Genomic DNA, 20,432 nt, shown 5'->3' on the forward strand with positions numbered 1-20,432 from the left:
ATTATTCCCAGGCCGCGTGGGTCTGTCCCTGCGGCATGTATCCCTTTTATTTCATGTTGTTAGCTTACTTTGTTGGGGGCGCCCCTCGGGCTGCATCATCCTCAAGTTGCTCGGACCAGACCCAGCGGCATGTATCCCTTTTGCGTTTATTTCCGGTTATGCGTTCGACCCACCATGCTTGATTATTTGATGCCGGTCCACGGCACCTCTTCTTCTCCATGCCGACCACTTGCACGTTAAAGGGGGGGGGTACCTGAGCATCGCGACTCAGGGCTCTTACTGGCTCTCCAGCCCTCACCCTCTGGCCTTGTCCACGGCATCGCGACCTGGCATACCAGCGACGGCTGATTCCAGCTCGAGGGCCGGGACCCGAGGATGTAGAGTGCCGGCATCTAACCAAATTTGCAGGGACACATCACAAGATAAGGCCCAGTGCCAGGCGCAACCCGCCTAGAGGTAGGGCCCTGTGAGTCCCGCGCTGGCTCACGGGTGCCCAGATACACCTCGCCAGGCCCTACCGTGCCAGCCGCGTGTCAGGGCGGGGCTGTACACGCCCCGGGGGCTCCTCCCAGAGGGGGCCCCCTCCCACGTACCAGTGGAAGCACCATGCTCCGCCCTGGCTGATGACACTGCTGAGGAGCGGCTATGCCCGTACACATACGGAAGCGCTATGCTCCGCGCTGGAGATAAACAACTAAGGGTGGCCCCCGGGCCGCATCAACCTCAGGGAGCCCAGAGCTCAGTGTCCAGCCTCATCGTAACGCCAACCCTCGGGAGTGCCGTGCGAGGGGGCTGGGCACGGGGGCTGCGCCTGGGTCACGCCCAGATGCACGCCGCCCAGCCAGGGCCCCCTAGGCCTGGTTCGTCGCGCGTCTCTCCCCGAGCGGAGCCAAGGTACGAAGGCCGTTTGAGCGTCAAGGGGGACTCCTGGGCATCGCGACTCAGGAGCCTAACTGGTCACGTAGCCCCTCACTCCTTAGTTCCGAAAGGCTAACGGCGGTTGAGGTATGCGCGCGGCCGGGCTCTGCAGACGTAGAATGGTAGATCCACCCACATCATACCTCCCTACTTGCTGTTCGTGCGCCAAGGGGGACTCCTGAGCATCGCGACTCAGGAGCCTAACTTGTCACGTAGCCCCTCACTCCTTGGTCCCATCCTGGTTTCCGGTCGGGGCTAACGGCGGCTGAGGTATGCGCGGGGCCGGGCTCTGCCGGCGTAGAATATAAGCAAGTAGGAAGGAAAAGCGTAAATCTCAAGGAATTCAAAAGAAAATATTACAGTCCACACTGTTATCTCAATGCCAAACGCAAGTTTAAACGCCTCCCCGAGGCATGATACATGTGCAGGAATTAAAGGCAGGACAGGAGCCACAACGGAGTCACTTGTCGGCGGTGGAGCAGCACGGAGTGGGTTCGCCTCATGGAGTAGTGGGGTCGGCAGCGCCTTGCTTCGGCTTGGTGCTGAAGGCCCAGAACTTCCCTAGCAGAGCCTCCGCGCGACCCTTCACGGCCTCGACAGCGGCAGCGGCACGCTCGCCGCTTACTGGCTCCAGCAGGCTGTCGAGGTCGACGCCGGGATCGCGAAGGTAGATGTGGGTGAGGATCCGGGTCAGCGCTGCAGAAGACAGGACACGCGCCTCGGCCTCGGCGACATCTTCAAGAGCATGAACCAGGAAGGGAAGCAGCTTGGCGGGGCCGTCCTCGGCGCCAGCCAGCGGGCTCTCCAGGCCGCTGTCGTAAAGCGTCCTCAGTGAGGAGCGAGCCTTCGCCTCCATCTCCGTGAAGGCCACGCGGTCCTCGGCAAGAACCAGAGTCTTGTCGTCCAGCTCGGCCTTCCTCGCCCCCAACTACTGCTCCAGCGCGCCTAGGCGGTCGCGGCGCTTCCTGAGCTTGACCTCCCTCTCCTTGACGGCCGCCTCGCGAGCCGTCACGCCTTCTTCCTGCTCTTGGCGAAGGCGGACCCCTCTCGCGAGCTGGTCCCGCAGGCCTTGCAGCTCGTCCTCCAGCGCCTTGCAGCGACCACGGACGTCGACCACCTCCCCCAGGGCTGCGTCACGAGCAGCCTTCGCCTCAAGGACGACCTACTTCTCCTCATCGCAAGCCGTCGAGGCCTGGACCAGCGCCGCCCGAATCGAAGCGTCGGAGCGAATCCATCCTGAAGCCAGCTCCAAGCGCCCGGCCACCAAGTGAGGGTCGGCGCCAAGAAGATCCTACCGCAGCCAGTCCAGCTCAGCAGCAGCACGATCCAGAACGGCAGGAGGAGTCGGAGAGACAGCAGTCGGTGGAGTAGAAGGAGAAGGCGGCAGCGCGGTCACAGCATCCTGAGGCGGAGTGTGCTGCGCCCCAACGGCTGTAGTGGCGGCAGCAGGCAAAGGCACCTCGGGAGTCACTTGGGCCATGGGGGCTGAGCTCGCCCCCGCCAGCTCAGCCAGGCCTCGCGAGGACGACCGGGCAGGAGAAGCCCGTGCGTCGCGGTCACCCTCCTTCGCGGGCAGAGGTGCTGCCACGGATGGAACCTCAGGAGCTCCCTTCGGCTTCTTTGCTGCGGGCGCCAGCCTATCCAAGAGATGCGGACGTCAAGCCTCAGAAGCAGAACAAGAAATAAAGACAAGAATCAAGCGCTTACGGGTCGTCGCCAGTGAGCTCAAGCGGCCTCCGGCCAAATTTGAAGCCCGAAAGCCGGCTAGAAGGGTCAACCTCGGGAAGCTTGGAAGCGGAAGGTGCGTCTACGGTCCGCCTCGGGGCCGGGGCAGACCCGCGGGAGATCAGCCCGGTCCTGTCCTTCTTTGGGATCGGGGGCAAGCTCCCGCCTTCCTGCTCGTCATCATCCTCGTCGTCATCGCTCGGAGAGAGGCGGAGAACGCAGGACCTGCGCTGGGGGAGGGGAGCCCTCGACTCTCCGTCAGTCGCCTCGGAGTCAGGCCCTTTTTCCCGCTCCCCTCCTTCCTCCTCTTTGCTGGAGTCGTCGGAGGGCACATCCACCGGTTCCTCGGGAGTTTCCATGGGCACGGGCCCGTCCCCGTTGAAGACGGGCATGGACTCCACTACCTGCTCCCAGTCGTCGCGGAGGAACAAGGGAGTAGGAGCGCCCTCCAACCTCGCCACATCGCCCACGACCAGAGATTGGAGGACCGCAGCCAGATCTCCATCGGCCAAGGCCGCGGGGCTCGGATGGGGCCTCCACATCGGAAGTGACTACTGCCGAAGCGGAGCCAGCTGGTGCTCCAGGAATTCCCTCAGCAGCGACGTGCCGGTCAGCTTCGCCGCCGCCATGTTGGCCGGCCTCAGATCCGCGTCCATCTTCTCCAACACCAGCTTCGCACGGGTTGATTTCGATCCTCGCGATGGTCTGTTCTTGGCTGGGGGACGAACTGCTAGCAGGAGTTCAGTCACCCTTCTCTCTCTGATTTCGATCCGATCCTTGATCCTCGATACTTGATCTCGAATCCCCTCCCTGTGGGTGGCTGGTCCTATTTATAGGCAATGGCCCTGGGCCTCTTCCCAAATATTGAGCGGGAAGGGCGCCAACAATTGGCCATTTTGAAGGGGAACATCTAGTACACTTATCCTGACTAAAGATGGTCCTCGCCTGCACAAAGCTCTGTTGGTGACGCTGTCTTGGGCTCCACGATGACCTCCGTCTTGCGCTCCTCCTGGTCTTGGTCTTGTAGCACCGAAACGGCAACCTTTGCCTGATGCCTCGGTACTCCGCGGCTGCGCTTGCCCCCTTCGCACCAAAGGGGAAAGGAGGACACTGCGCGGGCTGGCGCCCGCCTAGTGCCCTTGGTCGTCATGGCTTGCATCACGGGCACCTCGTTAGGTACCCCGCCTTGATCTCTCCGCCTCCTCACGAGCCAACCTGGTGAGGCCGTGCCTGAGGAAGCTCCGTATCGTCTGCCCCGCGAGGCTTGGCCCCTCGCGAGGGTCTTGGGTCTGTGTTGATGAAGATGGGCCATGCTGGACCCCCCTTTGAGCCACGCCGCAGGCCGCAGGTAGGCAAGTCTGGGGACCCCCGTTCCCAGAACACCGATAGTAGCCCCCGGGCCCAAGGCGCGCCCGGACTTGGCCGTGCAGGGAGGCGGAAGGGCAAGAGCAAAGCGCCGCGGGCCCTAACAGCCTGCGGCCTTGGGCGCCGCGTGGCGGCCGATTGGACGTGGGTGGCACTGTTCCCCCACGCTCCCCTTTTTTTGCGCCATGCTAGGCAGACTCGCAGTCGTACATAGCCACTCCCCTTTCTGTTGCTCGAACACCCTCTGCCCTTCCTCCGCCGGAACTCCAGCTTCTGTTTTCAACCCAATCTCGAACCTCCCCCCCTTCCCATCGCCATGGCTCCGACGAAGAAGGGAAGAGGGAAGAAACCCATGCCTCCGCCTTGCCCGCCGCTGTTGGCGGCCCCCGCCGAGGGTTTGGGCAAGGTCAGCTCGGCTCTGGCCACTACCTTCAATGAATGCGGGAGGACGACGGCCTGGCCCGCATCCCACTTCTCCATCGAGAGGATAGTCACCGAGGTCCCGTATTTTGCCGACGCCCTGTGGGCGGGTCTGGTTCCTCCCTTTTCTGATTTCTTCAATGCCGTGCTTTCCCACTATCAGATCCGCATGATGCATCTGGGTCCTGAATCCATCACCCTCCTTTCGGTCTTCGCCTTTGTTTGCGAGGCTATGATGGGCATCCTTCCTTCGGTTGCCTTGCTGCGCCACTTCTTCTCGCTGCGCCTTGTCGACCCTACCCAATGCTGGGCGTCTGTGAGCTTCGTTGCCGCGTCTGAGACAGCGGCCTCTGGGATTGACTTCAAGCTCCCTCCGCCCACGGCTGGGTTCCGCGAGCGGTGGCTATATGTGGATGCAGGGGTGCCCAGCCCCCTGCTATCGGAGCCAACTTCGCCTGCTGTCCCCAATTCGGGCTGGGGCCAGGAGACGCTTGAGAGCCCCCGGCTCGTCTTCGTTTGGCACCGCTTCGCGTTCTTGAGGTCGCTTGGCGTGACAGCGTCCAAGGTGGTGAAGGAGTTCCTGCTACGCCGCGTTGCTCCTCTCCAATGCCACTCCCACCGGATGTGGGCCTTCTGCGGGCGCGATGATCGTATGAGGCTTCAGGAAGAGGACCTGACGCCTGAAGTGCTGAGGATAGCGCTCTTGACCCTGACTGGGGACCCCAACCCTGGCAGCATCCAGCAGGGAGGGGCCATGCTGTACCTCTACCAAAGCAGGGGCGATTTTGTGAATCAGATGCCTATCTTTGATGAGTGGGGGCCGCGCCCCGCCGGCCTCCAGGGGCCTCGCGATAACCCAGTGATGGTGACTGCCCTTCCAGTCGGCCAAGGCGACTCTTCCTCAAATGGCGGAGCAGGGAGGCATGAGGCGCCAGAGGCCGAGGGGGCTCCCGGCAGGGTGACAGCGCCGGGCGATGCTCATGAGGGAGCAGCTCTTGGGGCCCATGCCGTTGAGGCTGAGGGTGACAAGCAGCTGCCTTTAGCGCCTGCGACCGAGGCCCCTGAGGCTCCAGCTACTTCTCCTGGCGAGGCGATTGGCAGCGCGCATCAGGTAGGCGCGCTTGACGCACATCGCCTTGATGCTCCGTCTTCGTTGCAGGTTGATCCCTGCGCTCAACTCTTGGGCCGCTTCCGCGTGGACTTTGAGGCCCTCCGGAAGAGAAGGGAGGCCCTGGGCGACGATTACCCTTGTCGCCTGCTGAAGCGTAGGAAGTACTTCGCCACTGATGAGTAAGCCTTCTCCTTTCCCGGCTCCCGATCCTTCTGTTGCTTTTACTGATCCTTTCTCCGCAGGCCCCTTCCAGCCGAGCTCACGGAGACGGCTGAGGTGCCGTCCCCCTTGGCTTCGCCCCCTCCATCGTCCTCAAGCGCTCCGAGCAGCAGAGCCCTTTTGGTGAGGGCGATCGGAGAGGCGAACCATCCCGAGGCACATCGTGGCCCTGCGCACCTCGCGATCCTCCTTCGCGGGCCTTCTCGTGGCATAGCCAGCCTGCCGTGGGCTTCTCGCCTTGTCGTGGACTGCGATTGGCTGAGGCGCTCCCTGCGCTCTTCATCCGGGGACGGGCTGGCTCCAGGCCAGGCTTCTGGCGTGACGTGCCCGGCCGTCGCGAGGGTGCCAGCCCCCAGCCCCCTGCCCAGAGGGGGAGTGCTAATTCGTGGCCCCCGGCGCTTGCTCGGGGCAGATGATGGTGTGGAAGACGTGCTCGAGCGCACCCGGGAGCGTCGCGCTCTTCGCCAAGGATTCCTTCGAAGGGCGGCTGACGCCGTGAGCCTGCTTGGTGAGGAGCTCGCTGACGAAGACGCGCGCCTTGAGGCCGAGGGCCTGCGCTTGGCTGCAGAGAGGCGCGAGCTGGAGGGCGCCATCGCCCTTGCGCGTCGTCAGCACGATCTTGACGACGCAGAGGCCAAGGCGTCGCTGGTGGCCTCCCGGGAGGCCCGATCTCGGGCCGCTAAGGAGGCCCGGGAAGCTGACCAGTGGCGAGAGGCAGCGAAGGAGCGGGCTCGGGAGCTCTTGGCCTGGTGCTACTCATTGGAGGAGCAAGTGGAGCTGCGCGAGGCAGCCCTCGCGTCGATGAAGGTGGCCTCTGGCGACCCGGCAGAGCTCTAGAAGCATGAGGAGGCGCTGACGCTGGAAGCCGCCGAACGTACTCGCGAGTACGAGCATCTGGAGACGAGGGAGCGCTTGGTGACGCAGGCGGAGGATGATGTCGCTGCATAGGAAGCCCGTGTCCTGGAGGAGGTCAGGCGTCGGGTGGCGATGGCGCGTTTGAACCTCGAGCACGAGTTTGAGGAGAAGCTGGGGTTGATCCGGGCCGAGGCTGAAGGCAGGACTGCCGCCTTGAGGGCCAAGCTGGAGGAGGCGACACGGCGGGCCGATGCTTTCCGGGCCGCCCTTGAGGTGGCGCAAGGTGAGCTAACCACCTCCCAGGCCGAGGTGCTCCTTCTTCGCCAATGGGTGGAGGAGGCTGAGGTCGTCGCACGCAAGAATGCGGACGAGATACGTCAGCGGTGGATCCTGGAGCATGAGCACGGCCCCATGCTCACCACGCTCCGGGAGAGAGCCAACACAGCCTTGGGCAACATCTGCGAGGCGGCTGTTGGCGAGCCGCACGTAGTCAACTATGCCGGCAATCTTCAGTTCTTCACCGACGTGGTGACGCAGCTGGAGGCGCGGTCGGTCAGGGCTGACAGGTTGGTGGAGGAGAGGAGCCGCGCCCTGCTCGGGGGCACCTTTTCTCGCGTTTTCAGCCATCTCCAGAACATGGATCCCCACTTCGATATCGACGCCGCCATCGCCCCAGTCCCCCAGGCTGTCCGAGACGACGTGGCGCACTGGGTGGATGACAATGTGGATGCTCTTATCAGGGCCTTCGCTTCAGACAACGACGGCGTGATCGTGGCTGCCGACGAGGGCGGCGTGGTGAACGGCCCTGACGCCGCTGGCGGCGACGCGGACAGCGATGGGGAGTTCAGCAACGCCAGCAACGGCTCGGGTGGTGCTCCTGAGGACGCATTGGGGGATTTATCCGACTAATTGTGCATCGTTCCTGCTTCCTTTACCCTGCATGAATAGAACTCAGGTTTTGGCCTGATGGCTGTGAGAGCAGTTTGGAGGGGGAGCCCCTCATGTAAAACTTTTGTTCATCATATTAGTAGACGCTACATCGCCCATGCGCCCGCGCCAAGTGGTTGGATTAAGCGACGCGCTGGTCGGCTAGTTTACCTTTGTCCCGTGCTGGCCCTGAGGTAGCCTGTGGGAGGCTGTGGTGTCCTGAGTGTTCCCTGATTGAATCCGTAGAACCTGCAGTAAAACACCCTCCCGAGAGGACGCGGCGGCGGCAGTTTGGGCTGCACGCAAGCTAGGCCTGACCCAGCTCGCGAGGGGCTCACGAGGGGAGGCAGCTGAGGCGAAGTGGTAACCAAAACGCGAGGAATTGCTCGAACGAGACTAAGCACCCCTTCCCCGAACACACGCAAATCTCAAATTTGAATCCAACTTGAATCTAGCGGGGGAAAGCGACAACCAAAGGGAAAAGCAATGAAAGCAGACAAAAGGCCGCGTCCGGCACCTAATCTAGTCTTGGACGTCTTCTCACCAGCGCGGAGCTAAGTGCTACCACTGGGCGTGGGAGGGAGCCCCAGGGCCTGAGGCCGGCACCCCTGAGACTCTGGGGCGTGTACAGCCCCACTCATTATTACGTGAGAGTGTCACGGGGCGGCGAGCTTCACAGGCACTGGGCCTTCTTCATAGGAACCGGCCTTGCTTCATATCGCCAGGCGAGGGCCCCGCCTTGCGCCACACTCTAGTGCCATCAATGACGACCGGAAACCAGGACGCCGCCGATGGGGTAGAGCGGTCGCCAGCGGTTCCCCCGACGACCACGGGTCCTCCGCCAGGGGCAGGCCCTGAGGCACCTCCCCAGCAGAGGGCCTACCTCCTGAGAACACCTTGCTCCGAACGCCGCGATGGTGATGTCGGATCTCGGCCCCTCTCCTACAGCCCCCTGCGCTCTCCTCCCAAGGGGTAGGAGACTGTGGGAGCGGGGCTGCTGCTCGCTGTGGCGACCTGCACCTCCTGCGATCCATGATTAGCGTATGCTTGCTCTTGAGGAATTAGCGGTACCCGATAATCGTTGCCTCCAGCGTGGACAGTGGGACCGTCCTGGGGCTCCTGGAAGGGCTCAGCTTCTGGCGCCTCGTCCCCCCAGCTCGGGCTGAGGAGCGAGCCTTGTTCGCCTTGGTAAGGGTGTCCTTGGTCCATCATGAGGGCCACATATTCTTCCGGTGCCGTCATCCCGAGGGCCATGCCGTAGTGCTCTGCATGCCACGCAGCTCTGCTTGACGCGCCCACCGTGGGGTGGTAGCGCGGCTGTCCACTAGGGCCGCGGGTCGCGTCGAGTCCTTCTTCTTCACGGACCGGGAGCGGGGGTAGCGCCGCCGTCGGTCCACTGCTGATAGCTTCGCTGGCGTTGGAGTAGCCTTGGAGCCCGCGGGCGCGCGCGGAGCCCCCGCGCGGGCCGCCCTTGGCGTGAGATGGGAGCTGGGTGCAGAAGGGGTGAGCCCCCGAGGCGGCGAAGCCCAGGAGCTCTGCCACCCGTTCTAGCAGCACGTCGCGGCCGCCCTCCAGCAGCTCTCGGGCCACCATGAGCGCGGCCCTCGAGTTTGCCTATTCCCGGCGGGTGTGCGGTGTCGTGGTCGCGGCGTGATTGGAGGCCCTTGCAGCCGACCGCGCTTGCCGCGGTGTGAGAGCTGTCGAAGCCTGTCCGCATCGCCCGCGGCCCGTAGCGCCCTGCGTACCGCGAGCTGCCTAGGGCACGGGGTCGCCCGAGGCGAGCGGCTCTGCACGGGCGGGCCATGCCGCCCATGGATCTGGGTTGCCCCCCTGGTCGCCGGACATGGTGATGACGACGCGACGGGGCATGAAGCGGTAGAAGGTGGATTCCGGCGCACCCCTACCTGGCGCGCCAAATGTCGGATTTCGGGTTCCGGCAGACCCTTGAGGTTCGAACACTGGGGTGCGTGCGGAGATTTCGCCTTCTACCTACCTGCACCCCTCCGCCTCGCTAAGATCTAAGCTAAGGAAAGAGCAACACAAGAGACACAGGGTTTATAATGGTTCGGGCCACCGTTGTGGTGTAATACCCTACTCAAGTGTGTGGTGTGGTGGATTGCCTCTTGGGCTGATGATGATGAACGATACAAGGAAGAACAGCCTCGCGAGGGTCCGCTCTTTGCTGGGGGGGGGGGACAAACTGCTAGGAGGAGTTTAGTCACCCTTCTCTCTCTCTAATTTCGATCCGATCCTTGATCCTAGATCTCCGTCTCTAACCTTCCTTTTACCTCGAACCGGACCCTCCATCCTTGTGGGTGGCTGGTCCTATTTATAGGCAATGGCCCTGGGCCTCTTCCCAAATATTGAGCAGGAAGGGCGCCAACAATTGGCCATTTTGAAGGGGAACATCTAGTACACTTATCCTGACTAAATTTGGTACTTGCCTGCACAAAGCTCTGGTGGTGGCGCCGTCTTGGGCTCCACGATGACCTCCGTCTTGCGGTCCTCCTGGTCTTGGTCTTGTTGCACCGAAACGGCAACCTTTGCCTGATGCCTCGGTACTCCACGGTTGTGCTTGCCCCCTTTGCACCAAAGGGGAAAGGAGGACACTGCGCGGGCTGGCGCCCGCCTGGCGCCCTTGGTCGTCATGGCTTGCATCGTGGGCACCTCGTGAGGTACCCCACCTTGATCTCTCCGCCTCCTCGCGAGCCAACCTGGTGAGGCCGTGCCTGAGGAAGCTCCGTGTCGTCCGCCCCGCGAGGCTTGGCCCCTCGCGAGGGTCTTGGGTCTGTGTTGATGAAGATGGGCCGTGCTGGGCCCCCCTTTGAGCCACGCCGCAGGCCGCAGGCAGGCAAGTCTGGGGACCCCCGTTCCCAGAACGCCGACACCCAGAATGACTGGCGAACCCGGTTGTGGTACCTAAAAAAGGCGGGAATGAATGCATGTGCGTCAACTTCACCAACCTAAACAAGGTGTGTCCTCAAGACCCTTTCCCACTATCGCACATTGACCAGATCGTTGACTCCCCTGCCGAATGCGACCTGCTATGCTTCTTGGATGCATTCTCAGGGTATCGCCAAATCAAGATGGCGGTGTAGGATGTTGAGAAGATGGCCTTCCTGACCCCTTGTGGGGTGTACTGCTACACCTGCATGCCCTTTGGGCTACACAACGCCGGGGCAACCTTCCAACGGCTCATGCACATCACTCTGGGCCAGCAGCTCGGGAGGAACGCTGAGGCCTACATCGATTACATAGTGGTGAAATCTCAGGAGGCAAGGACCCTCGTCAAGGACCTAGAAGAGACGTTCACCATCCTGGGCGAGGTGGACCTGCGGCTCAATCCGGAGAAATGTGTGTTTGGCATCCCCTCCGGCAAGCTGTTGGGCTTTATGGTGTCGCTTAGGGGGATCGAGGCAAATCCGAAGAAGGTCAAGGAAATAGAAAGGATGAGTCTGCCACATACTCTTAAGGGAATGCAAAAGCTGGCGGGCCGTGTGACCTCGCTGGGGCGCTTCATCTCCAAGCTGGGGGAGCACGCTCTCTCGTTCTTCAAACTGATGAAGAAGAAGGGGCCGTTCGAGTGGACTCCGGAGGCTGATGAAGCGTTTCAAGATCTCAAGAGATACCTCACCAGCCCACTAGTGATGGTGGCGCCGCGCCCCCTTGAGCCCCTAGTGCTTTACCTGGCCGCCACACCTCACTCTGCCAGCGCAGAACTAGAGGCGGTCCGGGAGGAGCACCAAACCAAGGGCCCGCCAGGCAATGCCCCACGACAAGACAAGGCAACACAGCTTCAGAACGATGTCCCTGAAGCTTTGACGACACCAACGGATGACCAGGTTCCACAAGATGGCACTCACGATGCTGTAGTTGCCCCGATGGGCAACCAAACTCCTGAGGTCCTCCAGCCTCAGGAGGCTTCAGACTCCGCCAACACTTCCGCCCTCGTCGAGCATCCAGTGTATTTCGTCAGCACGGTACCGCAGGGCACGCGAGCACGCTACCCCATGCCGCAAAAGCTCTTGCCCGCGCTCCTTGTCACCAAGCGCAAGTTGCACCACTACTTCCAAGGGCACCCCATCAAGGTCGTTTCGGCCTACCCACTGGAGAGGGTACTCTGGAGCCCCAACGCTGTAGGTAGACTCGCCAAATGGAATGTTGAGCTACATGCATTTCAACTGGAGTTCAACACCACGAGGGTCGTCATGTGGGATGTGTTCCCCGACTTCGTGGCAGAGTGGACTGATGTCCCAGGGCCAGAGGCAGGCGAGGAACGGACGCTCACACTAGGGGACGAAGCACCGGACAGCTGGGTCATGTACTTCGACGGCTCCTTCGCACGACAGGTCATGGTGGATGGAGTCATGCTCGTTTAGCCTACTCAAGACAAGCTCTACTACGCCGTGCAACTTTGCTTCCAACACGGCGAGAAAGTCTCCAACAACATTGCAGAGTACGAAGGCTTGATCGCCGGCATCAAAGCCGCAACCACTTTGGGCGTGAAGCGCCTCACCATAAAGGGCGACTCTCAGCTCCTCGTCAACTTCTCCAACAAAGTGTACGAGCCGAAGGATGAACACATGGAGGTATACCTGGCGGATGTAAGCAAGATGGAGAAGCAATTTCTGGGCCTGGAGCTGCAGCACGTGCCCCGTGGCATGAACAAGCAAGCCAACGATATCGCCAAGAGGACATCCAAGCGCCAGCCTGAGGAGCCCGACATCTTTGAAGAATAGCTTTTCAAGCCCTCAGCATCCCTTCCAGCTGCGGAACCAGCACCGCCTCAGGAGGAGCTCCCGCTAGCACCAACCTCGGGAGCCCCGGCCTTCGGCCCGACCTCAGGAGCGCACCTACTCCTAGTGCTCGAGCCTCAAGAGGGGTGCTGGACTGAAGAATTCAAGGCATACCTGCTTCAGAGGGCCCTGCCGGAGAAAGAAGAAGACGCTGAACGCGTAGCTCGACAGGCCACAACCTACTACATTCAGGACTGTGAGCTTTACCAAAAACGACCAAACGATGTTTCCTTGTGATGCATCTCCATGGAATAGGGGCACGAGCTGTTAGCTGACATACACGACGAAGACTGCGGGCATCATTCATCATCATGCACTCGCATGGGCAAGGCGTTCCGCAGCAGATTCTACTAGCCCATGGCACTAAGCGACGCGGCCGAGCTGGTGAGATCATGTGAAGCCTTCCAGTTCCACGTCAAGCAAATCCACCAGCCTGCCGAGGGCCTCCAGACCATCCGACTCTCATGGTCGTTTCCGGTCTGGGGGCTGGACATCTTGGGTCCGTTCCACCGAGCGCCCGGGGGCTACCGCTACCTCTATGTTGCCATCGACAAGTTTACCAAATGGACACTATGCAGCATCCCCTTCGGCTTAGCAGTCAAGTTCATCAAGGGCCTCGTTAACCGTTTCAGAGTCCCTAACCGCATGATCACAGACAACGGCTCGCAGTTCACTAGCAACCTCTTCAAAACATATTGTGCTAACCTCGGAACGCAGTTATGCTATGCCTCAGTAGCACACGCGAGGAGCAACGGCTAGGCTGAGTGCACCAACGCGGAGGTCCTGAGGGGCCTCAAGACAAGAATGTTCAAGAATGAGCTCGAGGCCTGCGGAAAGGGCTGGCTTGATGAGCTCCAGTCCGTGTTGTGGTCTGTCCGCACCACTGCGACCAAGCCGACCGGCGAAACTCTGTTCTTCCCCGTCTACGGAGCCGAAGTGCTTCTCCAACATGTGGCCAGGCATCGTTCCGCACAGGTTGTGGCGTTTGACGAGGCGCGCTAGGACGCCAAGCGAGGGATGGACCTCATGCTGGGGGAGGAACGCCACCGTCAAGCCTCGCTCTGAGCGGCAACATACCAGCAGGCGCCGCGGCGGTACCACTACGGCAGCGTCCGCTCCACGGCGCTCGAGGTGGTATATCTCGTCCTACAGCGGGTGCTCTCCAAGGAAGGGTTGCATAAGCTCTCACCCATGTGGGAGGGCCCGTTTATGGCCGCCCGTTTCTCTAGGCCTATCGCCGCGCGCCTGTAGACGCAGGACAGGATCCCCATCCAGAACACCTGGAACATCCAGCACCTCCCAAGGTTCTACCTATGAAGCAAGGCCCAATGCTTGTGAAGGTCTCCGCTTGTGATACTCTCACGTAATAATGAGTGGGTCTATACACACCCCGGAGTCTCCAGACTGCCGCCCTCTAGCCTCAGGGGCTCCCTCCCACATCCTGTCGGATCTCGGGTTTCGGCAAAACCCTCAAGGTTCGAACACTGGGGTGCACGCAAAGATCTCCCCCTATCGATCCACGTCCAAGCTTCGCTATGGTCTCAAGGGCTAACTCGACGAACTCACAACACAAAAGACACAAGATTTATACTAGTTCAGGACACCGTTGTGGTGTAATACCCTACTCTAGTGTGGTGTGGTGGATTGCTTCTTGGGCTGAGGATGAAAAGTACAAGGGGAAGAACAACCTCCTAAGGAGAGGTGTTCTTGTGCTTGGTCAACTTGTGGTTGTTTGGATCTCTTCTCTTTTTCCTCTTCCTCTTCTTCTTTGCTATGGTGGTGGCTAGTCCTATTTATATAGGCCCTGGTCCTCTGCCCAAATATTGAGCGGGAAGGGAGCCAACAACGGCCAATTTGAAATGGGACAACTAGTACAGCTTACCCTGACAAAAGCAATCTTCGCCTGCAAAAGGCTCTGGTGGTGACACCGCCTTGGGCTCCATGGTGACCTCCGTCTTGCCGTCCTGCTGGTCATGGTCTTGTTGCACCGATATGGAAACCTTTGCTTGACGCCTCGGTACTCCGCGCCTGCGCTTGCTTCCTTTGCACCAAAGAGGAAACAAGGACACTATGCGCACTGGCGCCCGCCTGATCTTGATCGTCATGGCTTACATTATTGGAACCTCGCAAGGTTTGCCTTGCCTTGAACTCTCCGCCCATCGCGAGCCAGCCCGGTGAGGGTGCTCTCGAGGAGGTCTTGTGTCGTCCCCCTCGTGAGGCTTGGCCCCTCGCGAGGGTCTTGAGTGCTTGTTGGTGAAGATGGGCCGTTCGGGCCCACTCGTAGAGCCACACCGTGGGCCGCAGGCAGGCAAGTCTGGGGACCCCCATTCCCAGAATGCCGACAGTAGCCCCCGGGCTCAGGGCGCGCTCGGGATTGGTTTCGAGGCAAAGCGAAAGGGCAAGTGTGGAGCGCCACAGGCCCCAATAGCCTGCGGCCTTGTTCGTCGCATGGCGGTTGATTGGACGTGGGCGTCTCCGCTTCCCAATGCAGCCTCGGAAACTGCTCGACTGTCAAAAGGATGGCGTAGACAACGCTTGCTTTCACTGCTTCCTTTCGCCTTGCTCCATACCCCCCTTCTTGCTCCCTGCTTCCGAAATCTCCAGATCTACTCCCATCCTCTCCCACATCAGCGACCAATGGCGCCCCGAAGGGTCAAGCCCGCCTCATCGTCTGCTTGGTATGAGCCAGCCCTTGACGCGCCTAATCTCTCGGAGAAGAACCTCGCCGCCACGCGCTTGCTGACAGCGGGGGAAAGCAATGAGAAGGGGAAGACCGGGCTCCGGGCCGGCTCCGACGTGCCGGAGCTCGAGGGAAGCACCTTCTTCCCCTTCTTTACGAGCAGCATCGTCATGGGGCTGCTTCCCCCCTTTTCTAACTTCTTCGAGGTCCTGGACCACTACGGACTGCAGGCGCTGCATCTACATCCCAACTCTATCCTTCTCTTGCCGATCTTCGCCTACTACTGCGAGGCTTACCTTGGCGTGATGCCGTTCGTGGCTCTGTTGCGCCACTTCTTCTTCCTCCGCATCAACGATGGCCATACCTCTGGGTGTGCCAATTTCATCGCTGCCGGCAAGGCCAACTCAATCTCGAAGATTGGGAAGAAGGCCGACGGCTTCCGGAGAAAGTGGGCCATGATGGACGCCAAGTGCGTCCACCCACGCTTGACGCTGCCAACGAAGATGCCCCAGACAGACAAGGGGTGGTCTCGTGCGAATCTCACTGACGAGCGGGTGATGTTCATGATGGAGCAGATGAACGCCGACCTGAAGCCAGGCAACGCGCAGGCAGCGAAGGTGACAGGGGCCATGCTCCTGAGGGAATTCCTGATGCTGCACGTAGCCCCACTCCAGGCGCGTATGTGCCCCTTGTGGGAGCTTGGGAACGAAGATGACAAGGTCCGCCTGAGCCCGAAAGCCTTGTCCGATGATGAGCTGGCTGTGGTTCTCCGCATCCTAGTCGGGGACGACCATGAGTACCCGCCGAATGTCTTCACTCCCTTGTTCCGCCGCAAGGACGAGGCGCTGGTCGTGGCCTCCAGGCCGACCTTTGACGGGCGCAGACTGGTGCCGCCAGTGCCCACCGGGGCCCCTGCAGCGCTGACGCCGGTGGAGTTGTATTCTGGTGAGTCCCGTGGGGAGAAAGACTCAGAGGAGACCCCTGAAGGGACGGGGGAGACCCCCCCTTGAGCAAAGCTGACATCCTCCGCACCCTTCCCGATGATGACAAGGCTGACACCCACCCGGAGAAGGGAGAGACGCCCGTTGTCCCGACGAGGGACCGACCGACATTGATCTCCCGGGACGCTGCTTCTGCTCCGATGCCGCCTGGAGCCGCTTCCGGCCCAGCTGCCCCAACTGCTTCTGCTTCCAGAGCTGGCACGCCTGTGCCTCGGGTTGTGAAGCTTTCCGGCTTCAAGCACCCAAAGAGGAGAGACTATGTCGCGGCGGACCAGTAAGTGTCCCCGTCTCGCCTTGTTCTTAATATTGATGCTTGTTTCCAACTCTTTTTCCTTGTTGTGTAACCAGGCTGACGCCTGCGGCGAAGAGGAGAAGTGAGAGCGAGGTGGCGCTGCTTGAGATCGGGTCGCCTCCTGCCACCGCGCCCCTCACCATGAGCAAAGGTGGGGACGGTGCTCGTGCTTATCCATCCCGATCATCCTCGTGAGGCTGGGTGGAGCATCCTCGGGAGGAGTCAGCCCCCGAAGCACCGCTGACTCAGGAGGCGCCAGCACCCGGCTCGGGTGCTGAGGTCCGAGAGGCTCAGGAGCTTCATGCCTCCTAGGCCATGGTGATGACGATGCTGCTTCCTCCTTCTTCTGCCATGTTGCTGACCCCAGGTTCCTCTGCTTCTCCTAATGTCCCGGAGCAGGCCCTTTCTGAGATTGCCCGGCTGCGAGAAGATCTCCAGAGCACTGAACCCCTCCTGGCGGCTGGTCGCCTAGAGCTGGTCTCCGGTTGGCTCCATTCTAACGTGTCCATTCGGGCGGCGCTGAGCTAGGTCACGGCGACCTCTGAGGGGGAGAAGCCAGCCGTAGCTCAGGCAGCAGCTGCTCGCGAGGCGGCGCTGAAGGACACCGATGCCGCCCAAGGTCGTTACCAGGTGCTGGAGGCCGAGCTGAAGATCCTGCGTGACGAGCGTGCTGAAGTTTCCCATGGCCGTAAGGCAGAGGAAGAGAGGATGAAGGCCCGGGAGGACGCCGTTAAGGGTTGCGACGCCGAGCTAGAGCAGCTAGCGCAGGCGCAGGCCGCTGAGCGCGGCCGGCTAGAGGAGCTGGAGCAAAAGGTGCATGCTTAAAAGGCCGAACTCGATGCCAAGGCGAAGGTTCTGGCCGAGGACCGCGCGGCCTTCGCGCTTCTGGAGAAGAGGTCTCGCGAGGCCCTGAAGTCACTCTATGAGAAGGGCTTGGAGAAGCCGTTGGCCACCAATGAGGACGGCCCCGCCTAGTTGCTTCCCTACTTGGCCGAGGCGCTTGAGGAAGTCATGCATGGCATCGGCCCCATGGCGGAGGCAGAGGCTCGCGTCCTTTGTTCAGCCGCGCTAACGCGCATCTTCAGCCACCTCCATCTTTGCGATCCTGCCGCCCGCCTTGACAAGCTGCTGGAGCTCGTGGCTGATGAACACTGCTCAGCAGCCGCCGCAGCCGTGAAAGGTCAGGTGGAAGCCCCGCTGGAGAAGTTTGATGCCTTTGCCCTCGCGCCTTTGACTGGTGGTGCAGGTGAAGGCGACGCCACCCAGGAGGGGGCACCTCTTGTAGGTGCGGGCGGTATCGAGGGATGACTGACTTGCGGCTCCTTTCCTATTGAAACTCCTGCAACATGTAGCGTGCCTCATGCAGGCATTTAAACTTGTGTTTGATATTTGGAAAACAATATGTCTTGTAATATTTGCTTTGAGATTTTGTGATTTCCTTCCCATTTGCTTTACATTCTATGTCGGCAGAGCCCGACCCCGCGCATACCTCAGCCGTCGTTCGGCCGACTGGATCACTAGGACGGTCCAAGGAGTGAGGGGCTACATGGTCAGTTAAGCTCCTGGGTCACGATGCTCAGGAGTCCCCCTTGACACGGAAACAACTTGTGGAAAGGAGATGCAATGTTAGGTCTTGTGTTCTACATCATCAGGGCCCGACCCCGCGCATACCTCAACCGCCGTTGGACTGACCGGAGACCAGGACGGACTCAAGGAGTGAGGGGCTACGTGACCAGTTAGGCTCCTGAGTCGCGATGCTCAGGAGTCCCCCTTGACGTGCAAACACCCTTCATACCATCGCCATCGCCGAGGCTTGGGAGGGGCGCGCGACGACCGGGTCCAAGGGACCTGGCGGGGTGGCGTATGCTTGGGCGTGACCCGAGCGCAGCCCCCGTGCTCAGCCCCTTCGCGCGGCTCTCCCGAGGGGAGGCGTTGCGTTGAGGCCAGACACCGAGCTCGGAGGCTCCCTGAGGTTGATACGGACGTGTGGCTGCCCTTAGTTGTTTATCACCAGGACATACCCATGGCGCTTCCGCACTTGCACGGGCATAGCCGCTCCTTGGCAGTGTCGACTGCCAGGGCGGAGCATGGTGCTTCCACTGGTACGTGGGAGGGAACTCCCTACTGCGGAGAGCTCCCAGGGCGTGTACAGCCCCGCCTTGACACGTGGCTTGCACGGCATGGCTAGACGAGGTGTGTTTGGGCACTCGCGAGCCAGCGCAGGACTTACGAGGCCCAACCTCAAGGCGGGTTGCGCCTGGTCTTGATTCTTGTTTGGTGTGTTGGTCCTGCGAGGTGGTCAGACAACCTACGCCGAACGAATCTCCTGGGGTTATCGCGTGTGATAGCCAAGCACAAACAGCCCAGGCGGTGACGTGAACGGGGCCGGCCCGACAGACAGAGCTCAGCCGTTGGATTTATCGATGCTGCAGGGATGGACCCGAGCACAAACACCGTGCCTAACCCTCTCACGTGAAGGGTCCTAAAGAAAGATGCTGCAGGGATTTATCTCTGCCAGGACTGCGTGGTGCCTGGCCTCCTGACCCGCTATGACACTCCGCAGGTTGCGCTAGAAGGCAGCAGCCACGCTCGGCAGACGAGCGTAGATGTGAGGTGGACCTTCGCAGCGCCCAACACGTGAAGGCCAGAAGAGCTCCTGAGATGCGGCTCGGTTGAGCCCTGGTATGTTGATGTAGACGCGTAGCTCACGACCCTCGCCTGGGTGGGGAGCAACACCAGGTGGATGGCAGTCGCCGCGTATTGCTCTTGCTTCCTGAAGCTCCTGAGATACCTTGGTGATGAACTCCTGAGCGCTGGGCGCTCCTTGCCCAGTGTCGTCCTGACGGAGACATGCCGCGAAACACGCCTCCAAGTGGTTCCCGAGCGCCTCCCTCGTGATGTTGGCTAGGTATGAGTCCCTCCAGAAGAGAGCCCATGTGCCCTGCCTGAGGAGGGCGCCGGGCATGCCTTCCTATGCGACAAAGGGAGGCGCCTCAGGTGCGGGTGCTGATCCTAAAGAGGTGCCACTTGTGGCGCTGCCCTCCTGAGGTCCGGCATGGAGTAGCTGCTTCTTCTTCTTGGGGACTACCTCAGGAGGGTACCGAGTTGCATTGTTGCTGGGGTCTTCGATTGACGCTGCTTGGAAGGCGCGCTCGAGGGAGCACACCGCATCTCTTCATTTGTAGGGGACTATGATGATCCCGCCGCTTCCTGGCATCTTGAGGACGTTGTAGCCGTGGTGCGTCACAGCCATGAACTTGGCCAGGGCCGGATACCCGAGGATGGCATTGTATGGCAGACGGATCTGGGCGACGTCAAAGTCGATGAGCTCGGTGTGGTAGTTGTCGCGCTGTCCAATGGTGACGGGGAGGCGGGCCTGCCCGATCAGGGTGGTGGAGCCGTCGGTCACTCCTGAGAAAGGCATGGTGGGCTGAAACTAATCATACGGCACATGGAGGTTGTCAAACGTGTTGACGGATAGGACATTGAGCCCTATGCCGCCATTGATGAGAGTCTTGTTAACTTGCACGTTGCTAATGACTGGTGAACAGAGCATTGGGATGGCGCCAGCGGTAACCGCGCACTTGAGCTGCTCTACCGAGCTGAACATGATGGCGCACTTGGACCATCTGAGTGGGCGCGTGGCCTCGAGCTTGGGGAGGACTGCATTCACTTGACGAGCGAACTGTTTGAAGATACGATGTGAGGCTGGGGCTTGAGCTCCGCCCAAGATGCAGGCGATGGCACACGGCTCCTGGAAGTCCCCAGCCCCCTCGTCCTGATGGTGGTCGTCATTCCTTCTTGGTGGTGGCGGTAGTGGAGGGAGACCGGCGTTGCCCTGAGGACGATCCTCATGAGGCTGATCCCTCCAGGCGCCCTCGCGAGACTGATCCTGCGTGTGGTCTTCACAAGGCCGGTCGTGCCACTCCTGGCACGGGCCACGGTCATCCCAGCGTCCGCCACCACGTCCTCCTCCTTGGCTGTAGCCCCGGTCGTTGCACTCGGGGCATCGACCTAAGCGTCCTTCTCGAATAGCTCTGAGCTCTTGATAGCCGCTGGTATTGTGTCTATGCAGGTTATGGAAGGCACATAACGGTCAGCTGCTCTTGGATGACTCGGGCTG

Source organism: Triticum urartu, chromosome 4A (assembly GCF_056163025.1).
Source record: "Triticum urartu cultivar PI428250 chromosome 4A, HENAU_Tu73, whole genome shotgun sequence".
In the NCBI taxonomy this organism is placed as follows: domain Eukaryota; kingdom Viridiplantae; phylum Streptophyta; class Magnoliopsida; order Poales; family Poaceae; genus Triticum; species Triticum urartu.